The following is a 25,446-nucleotide window of genomic DNA, read 5'->3' on the forward strand; positions in this document are numbered from 1 at the left end:
CGGTCTTCCATACTTAAAGGTTCCAGATTCTCCATAATTGAATTTGTTGAATCGGTATCACTAGATGGTTCTGATTTAATAGTTCGTTCCTCAACAATCTCTGTTTGAATGATTGGTGGTTCCGGAGGAAAGTTTAGTGGTTCAGGATCTATGAACCGTTCCTGAATATTTTCTGGATTCTCAATTGTGAGGTCGGGTTCAAAAAATGGATTATCGGAAATTTGGACTGAAGTACTTGGTCGACTGGATGACGATTCTAAAGAAAAATCAACGGCGGTTATATTTGTTAAACGATGTCTTGATCGAGTTACAGGTGGTGAACGTACAAAAGGTGATGAACGTCTTGCTCGGTGCATTCACTGAATATCCTATTAGTTTTTAAAAGGAAAGAAAAATTATAATAAGTTATCCAATCAATAGACTTTTCTGATTTTGCCCACGTTTCGAATAGCCAAAAGATGCAGCAGAGGGGCAGGATTCGTTTGGTCTCAATATAATTGAGGACTGTTTGGCTCCAATAACCCGGTCCACGTACAAATCCAACTATTACTACGAACCAGAAAATTTTGATGTCTATCAATTTAACCACTTAAAATAAATTTTCGTAATTTTTAGAAATTTAGATAAGAAGTAGAAAAAAAATTCTAAGTCCTAAAACTAGAATAGCGAGAAATAAGAGAGAAAAAGAGTTTGTCGATAAAGGTTGAAAAAGAAAAAATGGTTGAAAAATAAAAGACGACGGAAAAATAGAAGAAACTTATAAAAACTTAAAAATACTTAACTAATTTAACCTTATTACTACAACTAACTTAAAATTATAATCGCAAATTGAAATTACTAATTGGAATGATAATTGATACATAGTAAAAGGTGTCTAAAAATATTAAAGCTTACAAGAAAAACTAAATCCCAAATGGAAATAACTTAAAAAGAAACTAAAACTTAAAAAGGGCGTCGCAAAATTCTAAAGCACCTAAATCTTAGTCTAAGGAAAAAGCACTTAAGGAATTCTACGGCAAAGCCTAAAAATCTAGGAGTAAAAATAACTATAGCTAAAACTAAGTTTAAAATTAAATATGAGCTAAAAATACAAAAGTTATGCTACAACGATTAAAAAGGTACAAAAATATAAAAATATACAAAAAGTTGTAAAAAGTACAATTTTTATAAAAATATTATTTTTATATTTTTATTTAATAAAACTACTAATTTTACAATTTTAATAAAACTAATTAAACAAAATACATAAATATAAAGTAAAAAGTAAAAATAAAACTAAAATTAATAATAATAATAATAATAATTAAGTTAAATAATAATAATAATAATTAAAATCCCGTAATTAATGCTCGATTAGGGCTTCCTTGTCGCCTGTCAGAGGGTCTCCGCGAGTCGCGGCAAATAAAGAAGAAAACCCCGCGAGTCGCGGGGATCAGAAATTCAGTTGACAGGTTTTACTTTTTTACGCGTTTTCTTTATTTTTTTTTTTTTTTTATGTTTTCTGTTTTTTTTATATAAATAAAAGATGTTTAAAACAAAAGTTATATTTTTATAAACTAAAATAGAAATAAAGGAACTTATAAAACTTAACTATTTAACAAAATCTTAAAAATACTAATATTTTTGTTTTTTCTTTTTATATTTTTCGAATTTTTAAAACGTAATTTTACAAAAACGACTTTTAATAAAAGTAGATAAAAATCTTTTTTTTTTTTTATATTAGCGTTGCGCTTCCGGCTTTTAAGAGTTATTCCCCGGCAGCGGCGCCAAAAATACTTGATGTCGAACGAGGTGTATATAAAATAGTTATTATTTTACTAGAAAAATACTATTAAATACGATACAATTTTACACAAGATATTTATTTATTTATAGAATGGATATACTTAAACCTTGCTACAACACTTATAGGCAGTGTACCTAATCGTACAGTAGTGTAGTTTTTAGTAAGTCCGGTTCGTTCCACAGGGAAATCTTTAAACAAAGCTCAACGCTATATTAGTTTACTTTTATAAAAATACAAATATATATATAGGTAATATTATTATTATAAAGGGGGGTTTTTACCGTTTAATGACCGGTTTGTCGATTTTAAAACTTTATTCGTAGTTAAAACCTAATGTAAAATATAAATACAAGACTTTAAATTAAAGCGTAAAGTAAATAACGATAATGAAATTGCGAATAATAAAAATGCGATAAAATTAAATTGCGATAATTAAAAGTACGATAATTAAAAGTGCGATTAAATAACAATAAAAGTGCGATAATTAGAAGTGCAATTAAATATAAAATAAAGGAAATAAAATATGAAATAAAAGAATTATGCTTATTTAAACTTCCGTAATCATGATGTTTGACGTGTTGATTTTAGTTTTATGCCCATGGGTTAATTGTCCTTTGTCCTGGATTATTCAATATGTCCGTCTGGTTTTTGTCCATAACAGTCCATCAGTCATAAATATAAATTGCAAGTGTCCTTGTCAAATTATTATTATACCCGAAGATAAATATTCCAACTAATTGGGGATTCGAATTGTAACAAGGTTTTAATACTTTGTTTAATGAATACACCAGGTTATCGACTGCGTGTAAACCAAGGTTTTACCACTTTGTTAACAATTACACCAATTACCCTTGAATGTGATTTCACCCCTGTTTTGATTATTCTAGTGGCTATTAATCCATTCCCGTGTCCGGTAAAATGAACGATTATTCGTACATATAAATACCCCGCCCATCGTGTCCGATCGAGTGTATATGGTAATTTATAGGGACGCCCAATTGTAAATCTTTATATTAACATTAACAAACTTTCATTTAGTTAAACAAATATAAAGCCCATTAATAGCCCATAGTCTAGTTTCCACAAGTGTCGTTCTTTTATCCAAACCCCAATTATGGTACAAAGCCCAATTACCCAATTTTAGTAATTAGCCCAACATCATGATTACTTCGTTTTAAATAAGCATAATAATAACTTAGCTACGAGACATTAATGTAAAAAGGTTGAACATAACTTACAATGATTAAAAATAGCGTAGCGTGACACGGACAGAATTTCGACTTACACCCTTACAACATTCGCTAACATACCCTTATTATTAGAATTATAATTAAAATTAAAATATAAATTATAAATATAAATATATTTACGTATGAAGAGGAAGAGAAAAAGATGATGAAATTTGATCAGAATTCGGTTGGCTTTATAGCCAGACTTGATTTTTGGGGCTCCGCGACTCGCGGCAAAATGCCCTTAAAACTCCGCGAGTCGCGGAGATATATTTACAGCTCACACCCTTGGAGTTTCCTGCTGCCGACGGTTTTTAATATATATATATAATATATATATAATTAATATAATTAATTATATATTATATTATATTTATATATATAGTTAACTTGTAATTTTTAGTCCGTTGCGTCGAGCGTTAAGAGTTGACTCTGGTCCCGGTTCCGGATTTTCGAACGTCCTCGCGTACAATTTAATATCTTGTACTTTGTGTTTTGAATCTTGTACTCTTGTGATTTCGAGACGTTTCTTATCAATAATTGGAACCTTTTTGATTGTCTTTTGTTCTTTTGAGCTTTTTGGTCGTTTGCGTCTTCAAATCGTCGAATATGTCTTCTGTCTTCACCTTTTATTATTTAAACGAATATCACTTGTAAATAGAACCATTGCAACTAAAAGCTTGCCTTTCTTGAGGAATAATGCTATGAAATATATGTTCGTTTTTAGCATTATCAGTACAGCCGCGAGTTGTTGAGGTAATTCAAGTCGGTAAGCTACTGGTCCGACACGATCAATAATCTTGAATGGTCCAATATACCTTGGATTTAATTTCCCTCATTTACCAAATCGAACAACGCCTTTCCAAGGTGCAACTTTAAGCATGACCATCTCTCCAATTTCAAATTCTATATCTTTTCTTTTAATGTCAGCGTAGCTCTTTTGTCGACTTTGGGCGGTTTTCAACTGTTGTTGAATTTGGATGATCTTCTAGGTAGTTTCTTGTATTATCTCCGGACCCGTAATCTGTCTATCCCCCACTTCACTCCAAAAAATCGGAGACCTGTACTTTCTACCATAAAGTGCTTCAAACGGCGCCATCTCAATGCTTGAATGGTAGCTGCTGTTGTAGGAAAATTCTGCTAACGGTAGATGTCGATCCCAACTGTTTCCAAAATCAATAACACATGCTCGTAGCATGTCTTCAAGCGTTTGTATCATCCTTTCACTCTGCCCATCAGTTTGTGGATGATAGGCAGTACTCATGTCTAGACGAGTTCCTAATGCTTGTTGTAATGTCTGCCAGAATCTTGAAATAAATCTGCCATCCCTATCAGAGATAATAGAGATTGGTATTCCATGTCTGGAGACGACTTCCTTCAAATACAGTCATGCTAACTTCTCCATCTTTTCATCTTCACTTATTGGCAGGAAGTGTGCCGATTTGGTGAGACGATCAACTATTACCCAAATAGTATCAAAACCACTTGCAGTTCTTGGCAATTTAGTGATGAAATCCATGGTAATGTTTTCCCATTTCCATTCCGGGATTTCGGGTTGTTGAAGTAGACCTGATGGTTTCTGATGCTCAGCTTTGACCTTAGAACACGTCAAACATTCTCCTACGTATTTAGCAACATCGGCTTTCATACCCAGCCACCAAAAATGTTTCTTGAGATCCTTGTACATCTTCCCCGTTCCAGGATGTATTGAGTATCTGGTTTTATGAGCTTCTCTAAGTACCATTTCTCTCATATCTCCAAATTTTGGTACCCAAATCCTTTCAGCCCTATACGGGTTCCGTCTTCCCGAATATTAAGATGCTTCTCCGATCCTTTGGGTATTTCATCATTTAAATTTCCCTCTTTTAGAACTCCTTGTTGCGCCTCCTTTATTTGAGTAGTAAGGTTATTGTGAATCATTATATTCATAGATTTTACTCGAATGGGTTCTCTGTCCTTCCTGCTCAAGGCGTCGGCTACCACATTTGCCTTCCCCGGTTGGTAACGAATCTCAAAGTCGTAATCATTCAATAATTCAATCCACCTACGCTGCCTCATATTCAGTTGTTTCTGATTAAATATGTGCTGAAGACTTTTGTGGTCGGTATATATAATACTTTTAACCCCATATAAGTAGTGTCTCCAAGTCTTTAATGCAAAAACAACTGCGCCTAATTCCAAATCATGCGTCGTATAATTTTGTTCGTGAATCTTCAATTGTCTAGACGCATAAGCAATCACCTTCGTTCGTTGCATTAATACACAACCGAGACCTTGCTTTGATGTGTCACAATAAATCACAAAATCATCATTCCCTTCAGGCAATGACAATATAGGTGCCGTAGTTAGCTTTTTCTTCAATAACTGAAACGCTTTCTCTTGTTCATCCTTCCATTTAAATTTCTTCCCTTTATGCGTTAATGCAGTCAAGGGTTTTGCTATTCTGGAAAAGTCTTGGATGAACCATCTGTAGTAACCATCTAGTCCTAAAAACTGGCGTATGTGTTTCGGAGTTTTCGGGGTTTCCCACTTTTCAACAGTTTCTATCTTTGCCGGATCCACCTTAATACCTTCTTTGTTCACTATGTGACCGAGGAATTGAACTTCTTCCAACCAAAATGCACACTTTGAAAACTTAGCGTACAATTCTTCCTTCCTCAATACTTCTAACACCTTTCTCAAATGTTCACCGTGTTCTTGGTCATTATTTGAGTAAATAAGTATGTCATCAATGAAAACAATGACAAACTTGTCAAGGTATGGTGCACACACTCGGTTCATAAGGTCCATGAACACAGCTGGTGCATTAGTTAAACCAAATGGCATGACCATAAACTCGTAATGACCGTAACGTGTTCTGAAAGCAGTCTTTGGAATATCATCTTCTTTCACCCGCATTTGATGATACCCAGAACGTAAGTCAATCTTTGAATAAACAGACGAGCCTTGTAGTTGATCAAATAAGTCATCGATTCTCGGTAGTGGGTAGCGGTTCTTGATGGTAAGTTTGTTCAACTCTCGGTAGTCGATACACAACCTGAATGTACCATCTTTCTTCTTGACAAACAAAACAGGAGCTCCCCACGGTGATGTGCTTGGTCGAATGAAACCACGCTCTAAAAGTTCTTGTAATTGGCTTTGCAGTTCTTTCATCTCGTTGGGTGCGAGTCTGTAAGGAGCACGAGCTATTGGTGCAGCTCCTGGTACAAGATCTATTTGAAATTCAACGGATCGATGTGGGGGTAATCCCGGTAATTCTTTCGGAAATACATCGGGAAATTCTTTTGCGACGGGAACATCATTGATGCTCTTTTCTTCAGTTTGTACTTTCTCGACGTGTGCTAGAACAGCATAGCAACCTTTTCTTATTAGTTTTTGTGCCTTCAAATTACTAATAAGATGTAGCTTCGTGTTGCCCCTTTCTCCGTACACCATTAAGGGTTTTCCTTTTTCTCGTATAATGCGAATTGCATTTTTGTAACAAACGATCTCTGCTTTCACTTCTTTCAACCAGTCCATACCGATTATCACATCAAAACTCCCTAACTCTACTGGTATCAAATCAATCTTAAATGTTTCGCTAACCAGTTTAATTTCTCGATTCCGACATATATTATCTGCTGAAATTAATTTACCATTTGCTAATTCGAGTAAAAATTTACTATCCAAAGGCGTCAATGGACAACTTAATTTAGCACAAAAATCTCTACTCATATAGCTTCTATCCGCACCCGAATCAAATAAAACGTAAGCAGATTTATTGTCAATAAGAAACGTACCCGTAACAAGCTCCGGGTCTTCTTGTGCCTCTGCCGCATTAATATTGAAAACTCTTCCGCGGCCTTGTCCATTCGTGTTCTCCTGGTTCGGGCAATTTCTAATAATGTGGCCTGGTTTTCCACATTTATAACAAACTACATTGGCGTAACTTGCTCCGACACTACTTGCTCCGCCATTACTCATTCCGACACCATTTGTTCCTTTCGTTCTATTAACCCCTGGTCCGTAAACCTCACACTTCGCCGCGCTATGACCATTTCTTTTACACTTGTTGCAAAATTTGGTGCAGAACCCCGAGTGATACTTTCACACCTTTGGCATAGCTGCTTCTGATTGTTGTTGTTGTTGCGGTTATTATTGTTGTTGGGATGATTGTTGTAGTTGCTGCTGTTGTTGTTGTTGTTGTTGTTGTTGTTGGGCCGTTTGTTGTAGTTGCGATTGATGTTGCGATTGTTGGGATAATTGTTGCAATTATTGTTGTAATTGCTGTTGTTGTTGTATTGGTGATTCTTATCACCGTTTTCCTCCCACTTTCTTTTGACTTGCTTCACATTGGCCTCTTCAGCAGTCTGTTCTTTAATTCTTTCTTCAATCTGGTTCACTAGTTTGTGAGCCATTCTACATGCCTGTTGTATGGAGGCGGGCTCGTGTGAACTTATATCTTCTTGGATTCTTTCCGGTAATCCTTTCACAAATGCGTCGATCTTCTCTTCCTCATATTCGAATGCTCCCGGACACAATAGGCACAATTCTGTGAATCGTCTTTCGTACGTGGTAATATCAAATCCTTGGGTTCGTAACCCTCTAAGTTCTGTCTTGAGCTTATTGACCTCGGTTCTGGGACGGTACTTCTCGTTCATCAAGTGCTTGAATGCTGACCACGGTAGTGCGTACGCATCGTCTTGTCCCACTTGCTCTAGATAGGTATTCCACCATGTTAACGCGGAACCTGTGAAGGTATGCGTAGCGTACTTCACTTTGTCCTCTTCAGTACACTTACTTATGGCAAACACCGATTCGACCTTCTCGGTCCACCGTTTCAATCCGATCGGTCCTTCGGTTCCATCAAATTCCAAAGGTTTGCAGGCAGTGAATTCTTTGTAGGTGCATCCTACACGATTTCCTGTACTGCTAGATCCAAGGTTGTTGTTGGTATGTAGCGCAGCCTGTACTGCGGCTATGTTTGAAGCTAGAAAAGTACGGAATTCCTCTTCATTCATATTCACGGTGTGTCGAGTAGTCGGTGCCATTTCCTTCAAAATAGTCAAATGGAACAAGTTAATCATACAGAATATTAAGAGTAGTTAATAGTATTTCGTAGCATAATATGAACTCATTTATAAAAGCTTTTTCTTCATATTAGCGTTTTATAAGTTTAAATTCGGGTAGTACCTACCCGTTAAGTTCATACTTAGTAGCTAATATACAATTCAACTACTACAATTCTATATGAAAAACTGATTATAATAATATTTCGCGTTCAAACTTTTACACAATATTTTACAAACTTACAATACCGCTTATTTTACATATAGCATGAAATATAGCACACAATAAATTTGATACAAGATGGTTGTGAAGATAATTCTAGCTAGTACACAAGTCGTTCAGCAAAGGCAATAAAGACACGTAATTCATATGTTCAGAAACAAGTCATGCATTCTGGTTTTACTAGGATTACTTCCCATCCTTGGTCTTGTGGAACATAACCGTTATGGCCGTTGATAAGACAGCGTGTTGTAACGTCGTCAAAGGGGCGAGGGTTACGTAATGTCCAACAGTCCCGTAACAATCTAAAAACCTCATTTCTTACCCCAATTACCGACTCCGTCACTTGTGGGAACGTTTTGTTTAATAGTTGTAGCCCGATGTTCTTGTTCTCACTTTGGTGAGAAGCGAACATTACTAATCCGTAAGCATAACATGCTTCTTTATGTTGCATGTTAACCGCTTTTTCTAAATCACGAAGTCCAATATTCGGATATATTGAGTCAAAATAATTTCTTAACCCATTGCGTAAAATAGCATTTGGGTTCCCCGCAATATATGCGTCAAAGTAAACACATCGTAACTTATGGATTTCCCAATGTGATATCCCCCATCTTTCGAACGAAAGCCTTTTATAAACCAAGGCATTCTTGGAACGTTCTTCGAATGTCTTACAAACTGATCTCGCCTTAAATAGTTGTGCCGAAGAATTCTGACCGACTCTAGACAAGATTTCATCAATCATGTCTCCGGGTAGGTCTCTTAAAATATTGGGTTGTCTATCCATTTTGTGTTTTTATACTGTAAAATAGACAAGAGTTAGATTCATAAAAAAAATACTTATTAATACAAGGAATTTTTACATATATCATAAAGCATAAGCACACTATATTACATATATTACACCACACGAATATAACTATCTTATTCCGACTCGCTTGTTTCTTCTTCTTCGGTTTTGGTTCGTTTTGCCAAGTTTCTAGGGATATATGATGTTCCCCTAATACGAGCCGTCGTAATCCACATTGGTTTAGAAAAACCTGGTGGTTTAGAGGTTCCCGGGTCATTGTTACAACTTAAAGACTTCGGGGGTTGACGATACATATAAAGTTCATCGGGGTTGGAATTAGATTTCTCTATTTTTATGCCCTTTCCCTTATTATTTTCTTTTGCCTTTTTAAATTCAGTTGGGGTAATTTCTATAACATCATCGGAATTCTCGTCGGAATCCGATTCATCGGAGAATTGGTAATCCTCCCAATATTTTGCTTCCTTGGCGGAAACACCATTGACCATAATTAACCTTGGTCGGTTGGTTGAGGATTTTCTTTTACTTAACCGTTTTATTATTTCCCCCACCGGTTCTATTTCTTCATCCGGTTCCGATTCTTCTTCCGGTTCCGATTCTTCTTCCGGTTCCGACTCTTCTTCCGGTTCCTCTTCGAGAACTTGTAAATCACTTCACGAATCATTCCAATTTACATTTGACTCTTCATTATTATTAGGTGAGTCAATGGGACTTGTTCTAGAGGTAGACATCTATCACATAATATCAAACGCGTTAAGAGATTAATATATCACATAATATTCACATGTTAAAAATATATAGTTTCCAACAAAATTTGTTAAGCAATCATTTTTCAAGTAAACACGGTCGAAGTCCAGACTCACTAATGCATCCTAACAAACTCGATAAGACACACTAATGCAAAATTCTGGTTCTCTAAGACCAACGCTCGGATACCAACTGAAATGTCCCGTTCTTATTGATTAAAAACGTTCCATATTAATTGATTTCGTTGCGAGGTTTTGACCTCTATATGAGACGTTTTTCAAAGACTGCATTCATTTTAAAACAAACCATAACCTTTATTTCATCAATAAAGGTTTAAAAAGCTTTACATAGATTATCAAATAATGATAATCTAAAATATCCTGTTTACACACGACCATTACATAATGGTTTACAATACAAATATGTTACAACAAAATAAGTTTCTTGAATGCAGTTTTTACACAATATCATACAAGCATGGACTCCAAATCTCGTCCTTATTTAAGTATGCGACAGCGGAAGCTCTTAATAATCACCTGAGAATAAACATACTTGAAACGTCAACAAAAATGTTGGTGAGTTATAGGTTTAACCTATATATATCAAATCATAATAATAGACCACAAGATTTTATATTTCAATACACATCCCATACATAGAGATAAAAATCATTCATATGGTGAACACCTGGTAACCGACATTAACAAGGTGCATATATAAGAATATCCCCATCATTCCGGGACACCCTTCGGATATGATATAAATTTCGAAGTACTAAAGCATCCGGTACTTTGGATGGGGCTTGTTGGGCCCGATAGATCTATCTTTAGGAATCGCGTAAATTAGGGTGTCTGTTCCCTAATTCTTAGATTACCAGACTTAATAAAAAGGGGCATATTCGATTTCGATAATTCAACCATAGAATGTAGTTTCACGTACTTGTGTCTATTTTGTAAATCATTTATAAAACCTGCATGTATTCTCATCCCAAAAATATTAGATTTTAAAAGTGGGACTATAACTCACTTTCACAGATTTTTACTTCGTCGAAAAGTAAGACTTGGCCACTGGTTTATTCACGAACCTATAACAATATATACATATATATCAAAGTATGTTCAAAATATATTTACAACACTTTTAATATATTTTGATGTTTTAAGTTTATTAAGTCAGCTGTCCTCGTTAGTAACCTACAACTAGTTGTCCACAGTTAGATGTACAGAAATAAATCGATAAATATTATCTTGAATCAATCCACGACCCAGTGTATACGTATCTCAGTATTGATCACAACTCAAACTATATATAATTTGGAATCAACCTCAACCCTGTATAGCTAACTCCAACATTCACATATAGAGTGTCTATGGTTGTTCCGAAATATATATAGATGTGTCGACATGATAGGTCGAAATATTGTATACGTGTCTATGGTATCTCAAGATTACATAATATACAATACAAGTTGATTAAGTTATGGTTGGAATAGATTTGTTACCAATTTTCACGTAGCTAAAATGAGAAAAATTATCCAATCTTGTTTTACCCATAACTTCTTCATTTTAAATCCGTTTTGAGTGAATCAAATTGCTATGGTTTCATATTGAACTCTATTTTATGAATCTAAACAGAAAAAGTATAGGTTTATAGTCGGAAAAATAAGTTACAAGTCGTTTTTGTAAAGGTAGTCATTTCAGTCGAAAGAACGACGTCTAGATGACCATTTTAGAAAACATACTTCCACTTTGAGTTTAACCATAATTTTTGGATATAGTTTCATGTTCATAATAAAAATCATTTTCTCAGAATAACAACTTTTAAATCAAAGTTTATCATAGTTTTTAATTAACTAACCCAAAACAGCCCGCGGTGTTACTACGACGGCGTAAATCCGGTTTTACGGTGTTTTTCGTGTTTCCAGGTTTTAAATCATTAAGTTAGCATATCATACAGATATAGAACATGTGTTTAGTTGATTTTAAAAGTCAAGTTAGAAGGATTAACTTTTGTTTGCGAACAAGTTTAGAATTAACTAAACTATGTTCTAGTGATTACAAGTTTAAACCTTCGAATAAGATAGCTTTATATGTATGAATCGAATGATGTTATGAACATCATTACTACCTTAATTTCCTTGGATAAACCTACTGGAAAAGAGAAAAATGGATCTAGCTTCAATGGATCCTTGGATGGCTCGAAGTTCTTGAAGCAGAATCATGACACGAAAACAAGTTCAAGTAAGATCATCACTTGAAATAAGATTGTTATAGTTATAGAAATTGAACCAAAGTTTGAATATGACTATTACCTTGTATTATAATGATAACCTACTGTAAGAAACAAAGATTTCTTGAGGTTGGATGATCACCTTACAAGATTGAAAGTGAGCTAGCAAACTTGAAAGTATTCTTGATTTTATGAAACTAGAACTTTTGGAATTTATGAAGAACACTTAGAACTTGAAGATAGAAGTTGAGAGAGATCAATTAGATGAAGAAAATTGAAGAATTAAAGTGTTTGTAGGTGTTTTTGGTCGGTGGTGTATGGATTAGATATAAAGGATATGTTATTTTGTTTTCATGTAAATAAGTCATGAATGATTACTCATATTTTTGTAATTTTATGAGATATTTCATGCTAGTTGCCAAATGATGGTTCCCACATGTGTTAGGTGACTCACATGGGCTGCTAAGAGCTGATCATTGGAGTGTATATACCAATAGTACATACATCTAAAAGCTGTGTATTGTACGAGTACGAATACGGGTGCATACGAGTAGAATTGTTGATGAAACTGAATGAGGATGTAATTGTAAGCATTTTTGTTAAGTAGAAGTATTTTGATAATTGTCTTGAAGTCTTTCAAAAGTGTATGAATACATATTAAAACACTACATGTATATACATTTTAACTGAGTCGTTAAGTCATCGTTAGTCGTTACATGTAAATGTTGTTTTGAAACCTTTAGGTTAACGATCTTGTTAAATGTTGTTAACCCAATGTTTATAATATCAAAAGAGATTTTAAATTATTATATTATCATGATATTATGATGTACGAATATCTCTTAATATGATATATATACATTAAATGTCGTTACAACGATAATCATTACATATATGTCTCGTTTCAAAATCATTAAGTTTTTTGTCTTGTTTTTACATATGTAGTTCATTGTTAATATAATTAATTATATGTTTACTTATCATAATATCATGTTAACTATATATATAACCATATATATGTCATCATATAGTTTTTACAAGTTTTAACGTTCGTGAATCACCGGTCAACTTGGGTGGTCAATTGTCTATATGAAGCCTATTTCAATTAATCAAGTCTTAACAAGTTTGATGGCTTAACATGTTGGAAACACTTAATCATGTAAATATCAATCTCAATTAATATATATAAACATGGAAAAGTTCGGGTCACTACAGAACACGGTGAACATTTGAGAAAGGTGTTAGAAGTATTGAGGAAGGAAGAATTATACGCTGAGTTTTCAAAGTGTGCATTTTGGTTGGAAGAAGTTCAATTCCTCGGTCACATAGTGAACAAAGAAGGTATTAAGGTGGATCCAACAAAGATAGAAACTATTGAAAAGTGGGAAACCCCGAAAACTCCGAAACACATACGCCAGTTTTTAGGACTAGCTGGTTACTACAGAAGGTTCATCCAAGACTTTTCCAGAATAGCAAAACCCTTGACTGCATTAACGCATAAAGGGAAGAAATTTGAATGGAAGGATGAACAAGAGAAAGCATTTCAGTTATTGAAGAAAAAGCTAACTACGGCACCTATATTGTCATTGCCTGAAGGGAATGATGATTTTGTGATTTATTGTGACGCATCAAAGCAAGGTCTCGGTTGTGTATTAATGCAACGAACGAAGGTGATTGCTTATGCGTCTAGACAATTGAAGATTCACGAGCAAAATTATACGACGCATGATTTGGAATTAGGCGCGGTTGTTTTTGCATTAAAAACTTGGAGGCACTACTTATATGGGGTCAAAAGTATTATATATACCGACCACAAAAGTCTTCAACACATATTTAATCAGAAACAACTGAATATGAGGCAGCGTAGGTGGATTGAATTGTTGAATGATTACGACTTTGAGATTCTTTACCACCCGGGGAAGGCGAATGTGGTAGCCGATGCCTTGAGCAGGAAGGACAGAGAACCCATTCGAGTAAAATCTATGAATATAATGATTCATAATAACCTTACTACTCAAATAAAGGAGGCGCAACAAGGAGTTTTAAAAGAAGGAAATTTAAAGGATGAAATACCCAAAGGATCGGAGCAGCATCTTAATATTCGGGAAGACGGAATCCGGTATAGGGCTGAAAAGATTTGGGTACCAAAATTTGGAGATATGAGAGAAATGGTACTTAGAGAAGCTCATAAAACCAGATACTCAATACATCCTGGAATGGGGAAGATGTACAAGGATCTCAAGAAACATTTTTGGTGGCCGGGTATGAAAGCCGATGTTGCTAAATACGTAGGAGAATGTTTGACGTGTTCTAAGGTCAAAGCTGAGCATCAGAAACCATCAGGTCTACTTCAACAACCCGAAATCCCAGAATGGAAATGGGAAAACATTACCATTAATTTCATCACTAAATTGCCAAGGACTGCAAGTGGTTTTGATACTATTTGGGTAATAGTTGATCGTCTCACCAAATAAGCACACTTCCTACCAATAAGAGAAGATGACAAGATGGAGAAGTTAGCACGACTGTATTTGAAGGAAGTCGTCTCCAGACATGGAATACCAATCTCTATTATCTCTGATAGGGATAGCAGATTTATTTCAAGATTCTGGCAGACATTACAGCAAGCATTAGGAACTCGTCTAGACATGAGTACTGCCTATCATCCACAAACTGATGGGCAGAGCGAAAGGACGATACAAACGCTTGAAGACATGCTACGAGCATGTGTTATTGATTTCGGAAACAGTTGGGATCGACATCTACCGTTAGCAGAATTTTCCTACAACAACAGCTACCATTCAAGCATTGAGATGGCGCCATTTGAAGCACTTTATGGTAGAAAGTGCAGGTCTCCGATTTGTTGGAGTGAAGTGGGGGATAGACAGATTACGGGTCCGGAGATTATACAAGAAACTACCAAGAAGATCATCCAAATTCAACAACGGTTGAAAACCGCCCAAAGTCGACAAAAGAGTTACGCTGACATTAAAAGAAAAGATATAGAATTTGAAATTGGAGAGATGGTCATGCTTAAAGTTGCACCTTGGAAAGGCGTTGTTCGATTTGGTAAATGAAGGAAATTAAATCCAAGGTATATTGGACCATTCAAGATTATTGATCGTGTCGGACCAGTAGCTTACCGACTTGAGTTACCTCAACAACTCGCGGCTGTACATAACACTTTCTACGTCTCGAATTTGAAGAAATGTTTTGCTAAAGAAGATCTCACTATTCCGTTAGATGAAATCCAAATCAACGAAAAACTTCAATTCATCGAAGAACCCGTCGAAATAATGGATCGTGAGGTTAAAAGACTTAAGGAAAACAAGATACCAATTGTTAAGGTTCGATGGAATGCTCGTAGAGGACCCGAGTTCACCTGGGAGCGTGAAGATCAGATGAAGAAGAAATACCCACATCTATTTCCAGAAGATTCGTCAACACCTTCAACAGCTTAAAATTTCGGGACGAAATTTATTTAACGGGTAGGTACTGTAGTGACCCGAACTTTTCCATGTTTATATATATTAATTGAGATTGATATTTACATGATTAAATGTTTCCAACATGTTAAGCAATCAAACTTGTTAAGACTTGATAAATTGAAATATGTTTCATATAGACAATTGACCACCCAAGTTGACCGGCGATTCACGAACGTTAAAACTTGTAAAAACGACATGACGATATATATATGGATATACATATGGTTAACATGAGATTATGATAAGTAAGTATCTCCATAAGTATATTAACAATGAGTTATATACATATAAACAAGACTACTAACTTAAGGATTTCGAAACAAGACATATATGTAACGATTATCGTTGTAACGACATTTAAATGTATATATATATCATATTAAGATATATTAATATATCATAATATCATGATAATATAATAATTTAACATCTCATTAGATATAATAAATAATAGGTTAACAACATTAATTGAGATCGTTAACTTAAAGGTTTCAAAACAACACTTACATGTAACGACTAACGATGACTTAACGACTCAGTTAAAATGCATATACATATAGTGTATTTAGATGTATTAAAATACTTTTGGAAGACTTCAAGACATATATCAAAACACTCATACTTAACGAAAATGGTTACAGTTACTTTCCCATTCTTTTCTTTCATCAAGAATTCTAGTCGTATTCTTACCCGTATTATACACAGCTTCAAAACGTACTTACTATGGGTATATACCAATAGGAACTAGCATGGGATTCCACTCTTGATTATGTCATGTATGACTAATCAATTTTAACTTCTACCATGAGCTAGTCAACTAACTAGAACTCCTTTTAACCCCACTCACCACTCACCAATTACCACTCATCATTCACTCCATTTCAATTCCAATTCTCTTTCTAATTCTCTCTCAACACACACACACTATTATGAACATATTTTTCCAGTAGTTAATCATCATCTTCATCAAAAATCACTTCAAGAATCAAGCTATAATCATCATAGGAAGAACACTTCAAGAACACTTCAAAAATCCCTTCAAGTTTACTAATTTACTTCCAAGCTTTCTAATCCATTCCAAGTAATCATCTAAGATCAAGAAACCTTTGTTATATACAGTAGGTTATCTTTCTTATTCAAGGTAATATTCATATTCAGACTTTGATTCAATTTCTATAACTATAAACTATCTTAATTCGAGTAAAAATCTTACTTGAACTTGTTTTTGTGTCATGATCCTACTTCAAGAACTTTCAAGCCATCCAAGATTCTTTGAAGCTAGATCATTTCTTGTCACTTCCAGTAGGTTTACCTACTAAACTTGAGGTAGTAATGATGTTCATAACATCATTCGATTTATATATATAAAACTATCTTAGTCGAAGGTTTAAACTCGTAATCACTAGAACATAGTTTAGTTAATTCTAAACTTGTTCGCAAACAAAAGTTAATCCTTCTAACTTGACTTTTAAAATTAACTAAACACATGTTCTATATCTATATTATATGCTAACTTAATGATTTAAAATCTGGAAACACGAAAAACACCGTAAAACCGGATTTACGCCGTCGTAGTAACACCGCGGGCTGTTTTGGGTTAGTTAATTAAAAACTATGATAAACTTTGATTTAAAAGTTGTTATTCTGAGAAAATGATTTTTATTATGAACATGAAACTATATCCAAAAATTATGGTTAAACTCAAAGTGGAAGTATGTTTTCTAAAATGGTCATCTAGACGTCGTTCTTTCGACTGAAATGACTACCTTTACAAAAACGACTTGTAATTTATTTTTATGACTATAAACCTATACTTTTTCTGTTTAGATTCATAAAATAGAGTTCAATATGAAACTATAGCAATTTGATTCACTCAAAACGGATTTAAAATGAAGAAGTTATGGGTAAAACAAGATTGGATAATTTTTCTCATTTTAGCTACGTGAAAATTGGTAACAAATCTATTCCAACCACAACTTTTATTGTATATTATGTAATCTTGAGATACCATAGACACGTATACAATGTTTCGACCTATCATGTCGACACATCTATATATATTTCGGAACAACCATAGACACTCTATATGTGAATGTTAGAGTTAGCTATACAGGGTTGAGGTTGATTCCAAAATATATATAGTTTGAGTTGTGATCAATACTGAGATACGTATACACTGGGTCGTGGATTGATTCAAGATAATATTTATCGATTTATTTCTGTACATCTAACTATGGACAACTAGTTGTAGGTTACTAACGAGGACAGTTGACTTAATAAACTTAAAACATCAAAATATATTAAAAGTATTGTAAATATATTTTGAACATATTTTGATATATATGTATATATTGTTATAGGTTCGTGAATCAACCAGTGGCCAAGTCTTACTTCCCGACGAAGTAAAAATCTGTGAAGGTGAGTTATAGTCCCACTTTTAAAATCTAATATTTTTGGGATGAGAATACATGCAGGTTTTATAAATGATTTACAAAATAGACACAAGTACGTGAAACTACATTCTATGGTTGAATTATCAAAATCGAATATGCCCCTTTTTATTAAGTCTGGTAATCTAAGAATTAGGGAACAGACACCCTAATTGACGCGAATCCTAAAGATAGATCTATTGGGCCTAACAAACCCCATCCAAAGTACCGGATGCTTTAGTACTTCGAAATTTATATCATATCCGAAGGGTGTCCCGGAATGATGGGGATATTCTTATATATGCATCTTGTTAATGTCGGTTACCAGGTGTTCACCATATGAATGATTTTTATCTCTATGTATGGGATGTGTATTGAAATATGAAATCTTGTGGTCTATTGTTACGGTTTGATATATATAGGTTAAACCTATAACTCACCAACATTTTTGTTGACGTTTTAAGCATGTTTATTCTCAGGTGATTATTAAGAGCTTCCGCTATCGTATACTTAAATAAGGACGAGATTTGGAGTCCATGCTTGTATGATATTGTGTAAAAACTGCATTCAAGAAACTTATTTTGTTGTAACATATTTGTATTGTAAACCATTATGTAATGGTCGTGTGTAAACAGGATATTTTAGATTATCATTATTTGATAATCTACGTAAAGCTTTTTAAACCTTTATTGATGAAATAAAGGTTATGGTTTGTTTTAAAATCAATGCAGTCTTTGAAAAACGTCTCATATAGAGGTCAAAACCTCGCAACGAAATCAATTACTATGGAACGTTTTTAATCAATAAGAACGGGACATTTCAATCTCGCTGGGTGCGAGTCTGTAAGGAGCACGAGCTATTGGTGTAGCTCCTGGTACAAGATCTATTTGAAATTCAACGGATCGATGTGGGGGTAATCCCGGTAATTCTTTCGGAAATACATCGGGAAATTCTTTTGCGACGGGAACATCATTGATGCTCTTTTCTTCAGTTTGTACTTTCTCGACGTGTGCTAAAATAGCATAGCAACCTTTTCTTATTAGTTTTTGTGCCTTCAAAATACTAATAAGATGTAGCTTCGTGTTGCCCTTTTCTCCGTACACCATTAAGGGCTTTCCTTTTTCTCGTATAATGCGAATTGCATTTTTGTAACAAACGATCTCTGCTTTCACTTCTTTCAACCAGTCCATACCGATTATCACATCAAAACTCCCTAACTCTACTGGTATCAAGTCAATCTTAAATATTTCGCTACCCAGTTTAATTTCTCGATTCCGGCATATATTATCTGCTGAAATTAATTTACCGTTTGCTAATTCGAGTAAAAATTTACTATCCAACGGTGTCAATGGACAACTTAATTTAGCACAAAAGTCTCTACTCATATAGCTTCTATCCGCACCCGAATCAAATAAAACGTAAGCAGATTTATTATCAATAAGAAACGTACCCGTAACAAGCTCCGGGTCTTCCTGTGCCTCTGCCGCATTAATATTGAAAACTCTTCCGCGGCCTTGTCCATTCGTGTTCTCCTGGTTCGGGCAATTTCTAATAATGTGGCCCGGTTTTCCACATTTATAACAAACTACATTGGCATAACTTGCTCCGACACTACTTGCTCCGCCATTACTCGTTCTGACACCATTTGTTCCTTTCGTTCTGTTAACCCCTGGTCCGTAGACCTCACACTTCACCGCGCTATGACCATTTCTTTTACACTTGTTGCAAAATTTGGTGCAGAACCCCGAGTGATACTTTTCACACCTTTGGCATAGCTGCTTCTGATTGTTGTTGTTGTTGCGGTTGTTATTGTTGTTGGGATGATTGTTGTAGTTGCTGTTGTTGTTGTTGTTGTTGTTGTTGTTGTTGTTGTTGTTATTGTTGGGCCGTTTGTTGTAGTTGCGATTGATGTTGCGATTGTTGGGATAATTGTTGCGATTATTGTTGTAATTGCTGTTGTTGTTGTATTGGTGATTCTTATCACCGTTTTCCTCCCACTTTCTTTTGACTTGCTTCACATTGGCCTCTTCAGCAGTCTGTTCTTTAATTCTTTCTTCAATCTGGTTCACTAGTTTATGAGCCATTCTACATGCCTGTTGTATGGAGGCGGGCTCGTGCGAACTTATATCTTCTTGGATTCTTTCCGGTAATCCTTTCACAAATGCGTCGATCTTCTCTTCCTCATCTTCGAACGCTCCCGGACACAATAGGCATAATTCTGTGAATCGTCTTTCGTACGTGGTAATATCAAATCCTTGGGTTCGTAACCCTCTAAGTTCTGTCTTGAGCTTATTGACCTCGGTTCTGGGATGGTACTTCTCGTTCATTAAGTGCTTGAATGCTGACCACAGTAGTGCATAAGCATCATCTTGTCCCACTTGCTCTAGATAGGTATTCCACCATGTTAACGCAGAACCTGTGAAGGTATGCGTAGCGTACTTCACTTACTTATGGCAAAGCATCATCTTGTCCTCTTGTCCTCTTCAGTACACTTACTTATGGCAAACACCGATTCGACCTTCTCGGTCCACCGTTTCAATCCGATCTGTCCTTCGGTTCCATCAAATTCCAAAGGTTTGCAGACAGTGAATTTTTTGTAGGTGCATCCTACACGATTTCCTGTACTGCTAGATCCAAGGTTATTGTTGGTATGTAGCGCAGCCTATACTACGGCTATGTTTGAAGCTAGAAAAGTACGGAATTCTTCTTCATTCATATTCACGGTGTGTCGAGTAGTCGGTGCCATTTCCTTCAAAATAGTCAAATGGAACAAGTTAATCATACAGAATATTAAGAGTAGTTAATAGTATTTCGTAGCATAATATGAACTCATTTATAAAATCTTTTTCTTCATATTAGCGTTTTATAAGTTTAAATTCGGGTAGTACCTACCCGTTAAGTTCATACTTAGTAGCTAATATACAATTCAACTACTACAATTCTATATGAAAAACTGATTATAATAATATTTCGCGTTCAAACTTTTATACAATATTTTACAAACTTACAATACCGCTTATTTTACATAAAGCATGAAATATAGCACACAATAACTTTGATACAAGATAGTTGTGAAGATAATTCTAGCTAGTAAACAAGTCGTTCAGCAAAGGCAATAAAGACACGTAATTCATACGTCCAGAAACAAGTCATGCATTCTGGTTTTACTAGGACTACTTCCCATCCTTGGTCTTGTGGAACATAACCGTTATGGCCGTTGATAAGACAGCGTGTTGTAACGTCGTCAAAGGGACGAGGGTTACGTAATGTCCAACAGTCCTGTAACAATCTAAAAACCTTGTTTCTCACCCCAACTACTGACTCCGTTACTTGTGGAAATGTTTTGTTTAATAGTTGTAGCCCGATGTTCTTGTTCTCACTTTAGTGAGAAGCGAACATTACTAACCCGTAAGCATAACATGCTTCTTTATGTTGCATGTTAGCCGCTTTTTCTAAATCATCAAGTCCTATGTTCGGATACATTGAGTCAAAATAATTTCTTAACCCGTTGCGTAAAATAGCACTTGGGTTCCCCGCAATATATGCGTCAAAGTAAACACATCGTAACTTATGGGTTTCCCAATGTGATATCCCCCATCTTTCAAACAAAAGTCTCTTATAAACCAAGGTATTCTTGGAACGTTCTTCGAATGTCTTACAAACTGATTTCGCCGTAAATAGTTGTGCCGAAGAATTCTGACCGACTCTAGACAAGATTTCATCAATCATGTCTCCGGGTAGGTCTCTTAAAATATTGGGTTGTCTACCCATTTTGTGTTTTTATACTGTAAAATAGACAAGAGTTAGATTCATAAAAAAATACTTATTAATACAACAATTTTTACATATATCATAAAGCATAAGCACACTATATTACATATATTACACCATACGAATACAACTATCTTATTCCGACTCGCTCATTTCTTCTTCTTCGGTTTTGGTTCGTTTTGCCAAGTTTCTAGGGATATATAATGTTCCCCTAATACTAGCTGTCATTTTCCACAACGGTTTAGAAAAACCTGGTGGTTTAGAGGTTCTCGGGTCATTGTTACAACTTAAGGACTTCGGGGGTTGACGATACATATAAAGTTCATCGGGGTTGGATTTAGATTTCTCTATTTTTATGCCCTTTCCCTTATTATTTTCTTTTCACTTTTTAAATTCAGTTGGGGTAATTTCTATAACATCATCGGAATTCTCGTCGGAATCCGATTCATCGGAGAATTGGTAATCCTCCCAATATTTTGCTTCCTTGGCGGAAACACCATTGACCATAATTAACCTTGGTCGGTTGGTTGAGGATTTTCTTTTACTTAACCGTTTTATTATTTCCCCCACCGGTTCTATTTCCTCATCCGGTTCCTCCTCTTCCGGTTCTGATTCTTCTACCGGTTCTAATTCTTCTTCCGGTTCCTCTTCGGGAACTTGTGAATCAGTCCAATATATATTCGACTCTTCGTTATTATTAGGTGATTCAATGGGATTTGTGCTAGAGGTAGACATCTATCACACAATATCAAAGATCTTAAGAGATTAATATATCACATAATATTCACATGTTAAAAATATATAGTTTCCAACAAAATTTGTTAAGCAATCATTTTTCAAGTAAACACGGTCGAAGTCCAGACTCACTAATGCATCCTAACAAACTCGATAAGATACACTAATGCAAAATTCTGGTTCTCTAAGACCAAATCTCTGATACCAACTGAAATGTCCCGTTCTTATTGATTAAAAACGTTCCATATTAATTGATTTCGTTGCGAGGTTTTGACCTCTATATGAGAAGTTTTTCAAACACTGCATTCATTTTAAAACAAACCATAACCTTTATTTCATAAATAAAGGTTTAAAAAGCTTTACGTAGATTATCAAATAATGATAATCTAAAATATCCTGTTTACACACGACCATTACATAATGGTTTACAATACAAATATGTTACATCGAAATCAGTTTCTTGAATGCAGTTTTTACACAATATCATACAAACATGGACTCCAAATCTTGTCCTTATTTTAGTATGCAACAGTGGAAGCTCTTAGTATATACCTGAGAATAAACATGCTTTAAACGTCAACAAAAATGTTGGTGAGTTATAGGTTTAACCTATATATATCAAATCGTAACAATAAACTACAAGATTTCATATTTCAATACACATCCCATACATAGAGATAAAAATCATTCATATGGTGAACACCTGGTAACCGACATTAACAAGATGCATATATAAGAATATCCCCATCATTCCGGGACACCCTTCGGATATGATATAAATTTCGAAGTACTAAAACATCCGGTACTTTGGATGGGGTTTGTTTGGCCCAATAGATCTATCTTTAGGATTCGCGTCAATTAGGGTGTCTGTTCCCTAATTCTTAGATTACCAGACTTAATAAAAAGGGGCATATTCGATTTCGATAATTCAACCATAGAATGTAGTTTCACGTACTTGTGTCTATTTTGTAAATCATTTATAAAACCTGCATGTATTCTCATCCCAAAAATATTAGATTTTAAAAGTGGGACTATAACTCACTTTCACAGATTTTTACTTCGTAGGGAAGTAAGACTTGGCCACTGGTTGATTCACGAACCTATAACAATATATACATATATATCAAAGTATGTTCAAAATATATTTACAATACTTTTAATACATTTTGATGTTTTAAGTTTATTAAGTCAGCTGTCCTCGTTAGTAACCTACAACTAGTTGTCCACAGTTAGATGTACAGAAATAAATCGATAAATATTATCTTGAATCAATCCACGACCCAGTGTATACGTATCTCAGTATTGATCACAACTCAAACTATATATATATTTTGGAATCAACCTCAACCCTGTATAGCTAACTCCAACATTCACATATAGAGTGTCTATGGTTGTTCCGCAATATATATATATATAGATGGGTCGACATGATAGGTCGAAACATTGTATACGTTTCTATGGTATCTCAAGATTACATAATATACAATATAAGTTGATTAGGTTATGGTTGGAATAGATTTATTACTAACTTTCACGTAGGTAAAATGAGTAGTTTTTATCAATCTTGTTTTACTCGCCATTTCTTCGTTTCTAATCCGTTTTGAGTGATTTCAGTGGCCACGGTTTCGTATTGAACTTAACTTTATGAATCTAAATAGAAAAAGTATAAGTTTGTATTCAGAAATACAAGTTACAAGTCGTTTTTGAAAGAGGTAGTCATTTCCGTCGAAAGAACGACATCTTGATGACCATTTTGAAAAACATACTTTCACTTTGAGTTTAACCATGATTTTTGGATATAGTTTCATGTTCATAAGAAAAATCATTTTTCCAGAAGTATAGCTTTTAAATCAAAGTTCTTCTTAGCTTTTAATTATCCCAACCAAAACAGCCCCCGGTTTTACTACGACGGCGTATATCCAGTTTTATGGTGTTTATCGTGTTTCCGGGTTTTAAATCATTAAGTTAGCATATCATATAGATATATAACATGTGTTTAGTTGATTTTAAAAGTCTAGTTAGAAGGATTAACTTTATTTGCGAACAAGTTTAGAATTAACTAAACTAAGTTCTAGTGATTACAAGTTTATAACGTTGAATAAGACAACTTTTTATGTATGAATCGAATGATGTTATGAACATCATTACTACCTCAAGTTCCTTGGATAAACCTACTGGAAATGAGAAAAATGGATCTAGCTTCAAAGGATCCTTGGATGGCTTGAAAGTTCTTGAAGCAGAATCATGACACGAAAACAATTTCAAGTAAGATTTCCACTCGAAATAAGATTGTTATAGTTATAGAAATTGAATTAAAGTTTGAATATGATTATTACCTTGTATTAGAAAGATAACCTACTATAAGTAACAAAGGTTTCTTGATCTTGGATGATTACTTGGAATGGATTTAGAAAACTTGGAAGTAAACTTGCAATCTTGGAAGTATTCTTGATTTTATGAAACTAGAACTTTTGGAATTTATGAAGAATACTTAGAACTTGAAGATAGAACTTGAGAGAGATCAATTATATGAATAAAATTGAAGAATGAAAGTGTTTGTAGGTATTTTTGGTCGTTGGTGTATGGATTAGATATAAAGGATATGTAATTTTGTTTTCATGTAAATAAGTCATGAATGATTACTCATATTTTTGTAATTTTATGAGATATTTCATGCTAGTTGTCAAATGATGATTCCCACATGTGTTAGGTGACTCACATGGGCTGCTAAGAGCTGATTATTGGAGTGTATATACCAATAGTACATACATCTAAAAGCTGTGTATTGTACGAGTACGAATACGGGTGCATACGAGTAGAATTGTTGATGAAACTGAACGAGGATGTAATTGTAAGCATTTTTGTTAAGTAGAAGTATTTTGATAAGTGTCTTGAAGTCTTTCAAAAGTGTATGAATACATATTAAAACACTACAGGTATATACATTTTAACTGAG

The sequence above is a fragment of the Rutidosis leptorrhynchoides genome, chromosome 1, assembly GCF_046630445.1.
Source record: "Rutidosis leptorrhynchoides isolate AG116_Rl617_1_P2 chromosome 1, CSIRO_AGI_Rlap_v1, whole genome shotgun sequence".
Lineage (NCBI taxonomy): Eukaryota > Viridiplantae > Streptophyta > Magnoliopsida > Asterales > Asteraceae > Rutidosis > Rutidosis leptorrhynchoides.